Source organism: Penaeus vannamei, chromosome 15, assembly GCF_042767895.1.
Source record: "Penaeus vannamei isolate JL-2024 chromosome 15, ASM4276789v1, whole genome shotgun sequence".
In the NCBI taxonomy this organism is placed as follows: domain Eukaryota; kingdom Metazoa; phylum Arthropoda; class Malacostraca; order Decapoda; family Penaeidae; genus Penaeus; species Penaeus vannamei.
Genome location: NC_091563.1, coordinates 29,765,417 through 29,770,416, shown reverse-complemented (window position 1 = coordinate 29,770,416; position 5,000 = coordinate 29,765,417).

Sequence of the window (5,000 nt, the reverse complement as noted above, 5' to 3'; positions counted from 1 at the left end):
GCAAGTGTGAGTGTATGTATGGAATTCACTTGTATATAGCATATTTATTTGATCAGCTGTATATATTGATCATTTTAATTGTTAATTAACTTGTGGTGACACATTACGTCATAATAGTTTTGAATTGGTTTGTCTTGAGTCAACATTAAACCATGGAAATCCAAGCATCTGATGATACTGATAACTGCATTACAATTCTAAGCAATAAAAGTATATTCATCTTTCAGATTACTTTATTTTCAAAATATTTGATATAACTTTCCATTTACAAGTATTGCAACAGCTTATAATTTAGATTAGGAGTACTGACTTCAACTATCATGATGTCATATCTGTGCCTATTTCTCAAATACATTTTCATGTTGACTCACTTTTTTACTTAGGTTAAGGAGTGATTAATAATTCTTCCATTTTATCATAGATTGTTCAGCCTTTGAACATGACAATCATATTCGAGTACAATCATTTATGATGCTCCAGTGGAAATGTAGTTTAAATGGAATGAAATGGTAAATGCCACTTAATTAAAGTATTTGTTTAATTAATCAGTATAATCATGTATTCAGTTTTTGGGATGTATTTGTTTCTGATACATGTCATCGTATCTGAGATCCAGCAGAAATGTTTCAGTACTTCTTATTTGTTTATAACATCACATATGTTTTGTTAGGCCTCACACTTTGTAAATATCAGTTAAGCCTGACAGTCACAGTGTAGCTCTCATCATTGATGATAAACCCAGGGTCTTATCATTCTTTAGCAGTATTATTAAGGTAAATGCACTTATTTAATTTAATTCTCAACATAATTAATAAACTACTCTCTCTGAGTTCTAACATGGCTGCAGAAATGTTAGTGAAAATGAGATCCAATGTTCATGATTTTTATTAGTAACGAGACAAAAAACAAGAACAGATGTCTTGGACTAGGAGCATCTCTCTCTATTTTTTTCTTTCCACTGGCCTAAAAATCCCAGAACTCCTCATATTATCCAGTAACAGAGTCTGACTGTGCTTTTCAGAGGGTAATCATTTGCAGTGGGCTTCAAGAATTATTTGGACAGTCTTGATAATGTTATAAATATTCAGCTGCTTCAGTAGCTTTTGCATAACCCCGCATGTGCACAATATTTGACAGCATATTGCATTTAACATACACAGGATATTATATTGATGGTTCTTGTGTTACTGAGGACCAGTGAACTTGAGCCATAATTGTTTCCTATGCCAGTTGTTGAACCAAGTGCCATCCAGCCATAGCTTTTAGTCCATTCTATATCCTACTATGTCACAGTTACATATCTCCATAATGATTATCGTCTATTATAACAGATTTTAACTATGTCGTACTGTTCTTGATACACTATTATAAGAAATGGTATCAAAGCTATCTTTCTGCTGTGATAGAAATGGTGGTGTAAATGAGGTGGTGTCATCATTGGCCTTTTGTAAGGATGGTAATATTATATTTGGCTCTCATTATAATGCAGTTTAATAGATTTGGATCATTCTGTTTATCAGTTTTTTTCATGTGGTAAAAAATGCATTGTAAATACTGTGGTTAACCTTCAAATGTGCAAAACAAAGAAGTTCTTGTTCAACTTCCAAGGGTATGGAACTTTGAAATTTTCCATTGATCATTTTATGTGTAAAAAATTAAATTCAGCAGTCCATATTATCATATAATGCCTCATGATGATTGTAAAAAAGTTAGAATTAAAAACTCAGTCTTTTTTGTAGTTTAAATATCATATTTTATTGAAATAATTTTCTTTTCTTTCTGTGTCAGACTTAAACAAAGAGCATTAGTGATAATTCAATAAGAATATGCTGTTGTAATATATCTTTTCTCCTTTTTTCTGGATCCATGCTTTTTCATAATGTTTAATGCAAAAGTTCACTGTGATCAAGCTATTGCAACTATTTGTCACGTGATGCAAATTTTTTATGGTATTTCTCCGCAATTTGTCAAGGTCAAGTAAGATGGAACACAAAACATGCCTCAACCCTAGTTTGCAAAATAATTTATATTTGAATATCTAGTATAATTTGTATTCCACAAAGGCATTTGAAACAATACTTTCACAGTTTTCAAATTACAAATCTTTTGCTTGTTCTTACAAAAAGAGACTTTCCAAACAAGTGGAAGAAGATCAGTTCATCAGTTGAGGGATTAAGAGTCCAAGACACTATGAGATGCTTTATACTGCTGATGCATTAATTGCAATTGCAAATGCACAACCAATGGTTTGTACAAGAGGATAGGTTTGATTTTAGTCACAATTTCACTTTACCAAGAATTCCAGAAGATTAGCTTTAAGTTTCCTTCATTCCCCTTCCCATTCCAACATTGCACCAGTTCTTCAGCATCTATTCCATTGCCTTACACATCCATGCATAAATATCCTCCATCAACCAGTTTGTTAAAATTGTGTGAAGCCAAACCCAATTATTATTCATATATATGGACATGCACATACACAGAAATAAATCACTATCAGTGTAGACATACATATCACCTGGATAAATACATAAAAAAATGTATATCCACCAGAGAGATAGACAGATATGCATTTATTTATGTGTATATGTATGTCCACAGATATAAATATTAATTGAGTTGGGCCTCACACAATTTTAACAAACCGGCCGCATGTGTTCTAATTGCCCTACTCCCTTAACTCCTTCCCCTTCTAGCAATATTTACTCCTTATTATACTCCATTAGCTACCCCTCTCTACCCTTTTCCTACCATTATTATACTACCCTTTAGTATTGTTCAACCTCTGACTTTAGACTAATCATTAACTCATTCCTAACCCTTTTTGCTACTATACTTTGCCATAGCGCTATTTAACTGATGTTTAGCACATTAATTTGTTTTAACCATTAATAACAGTAATGATGATAATGATAGTGATTGTAACAATAATATCAACAATTATGATATTAATAATAGTAATAATAACAGTAATAATGTTAGCAATAGTCATTATAATAATAATAATAGTAAAAATGACGATAGTAAAAATTATGATATCAATACTCATGATGTAACTAATTATGATAGTAATAATAAAAGCAATAATAAGGATCATAACTAATAATAACAGTATTGGTAATAATAACTAATAACAACAGTAACAGTAAGAAAAACAGCAATAATTATGATAATAGTAATTATAATAGTAATAATTATGACAATAATAATAATAATAATAATAAAAATAACAGATGTGATGGTAATAATTGTGATAATAATGATAATAGCAAAAATTATAATTGTAATTATGATACAAATAATTATGATAGTGATAATTGTGATAATAATGATAAAAACAACAATTATAATTGTAACTATGATACAAATAATTATGATGATGATAATAATAATAGTAATAGTAATAATTATGATATTATAATAATAGCAATAATAATAATAGTAATAATTATGATATTAATAATAATAACAGTAAGAAAAGTAATAATTATGATAATAAAAATAATTGTAATAATTATGATAATAATAATAATAGTAATCATTATGATAATAATAATAATAATAATAATTATGATAATAATAATAATAGTAATAATTATGATAATAGTAATAACAGTAATAATTAAGATAATAATAATAATAGTAATAATTATGATAATAATAATAATAGTAATAATTATGATGATAATAATAATAGTAATAATAATGATAATAATAAAAGTAATAATTATGATAATATTGATAATAGTAATAATTATGATAATAATAATAATAGTAATAATTATGATAGTAATAATAATAGTAATAATTATGATAATAATAATAATAGTAATAATTATGATAATAATAATAATAGTAATAATTATGAAAATAATAATAATAGTAATAATTATGATGATAATAATAATAGTAATAATGATGATAATAATGATACTAGTAATAATTATGGTAATAATAATAATAGTAATAATTATGATAATATTGATAGTAATATTTATGATAATAATTATAGTAATAATTATGATAATAATAATAACAGTAATAATTATGATAATGATAATAGTAATATTTATGATAATAATAACAGTAATAATTATAATAATAATAATAACAGTAATAATTATGGTAATAATGATAATAGTAATAATAATAATAATAATAATATTATTATTATTATTAATAATAATAGCAATAATAATAGTAATAATATTAACAAATGTATAATAATGATTACAGTTGTAATAATAATTATAGTAGTAATAATGATAATAGCAATAATATTAATAACAATAATAATAATAATAATAATAATAATAATAATAATAATAATAATAATAATAATATTAATAATAATAGCAATAATAATAATAATAATAATAATAATAATAATAATAATAATAATAATAATAATAATAATAGCAATAATAATAATAATAATTATAATAATAATAATAATAATAATAATAATAATAATAATAATAATAATAATAATAATAATAGCAATAATAATAATAATGTTTGCACTAGTTGTATGAGCATTACCAAATATATTGATATTTGCACACTAATTACAGGTGAGGTTTCGTGGTAATTCTCCTCAATGAGTCAAGGTCAAATAAGACGACCACAAGACCTGACCCTCGACCCGAGTCCCCGAAACGACTCATACTTAAACGATGTCCTCTCCTCTAAGACAGCCTCCAGGCTAGTACAGTGGTAACGCGTCGGCCTCTCATCCGAGGGGTCGGCGGTTCGCGCCCCGCCCAGGCGCGAGAAGTTGCAATTGTCGCCCGGAGGTTACTGCTGTGGCCGGGCACCACGGTGGGTAAGGACTAAGCTCTGTCGCGTCAGCACTTGCTGACACACGTTGATCGAGTCGACATTAGTCGGCACAGGCCGGGCTCCCCCATAGCCCGGGCGAGGCTCAGCTTCGCATATCGGACTTATCCTTATCCTCTAAGACATTACTTAGCGCATTCTCACTAATGAAGTGTTTATTG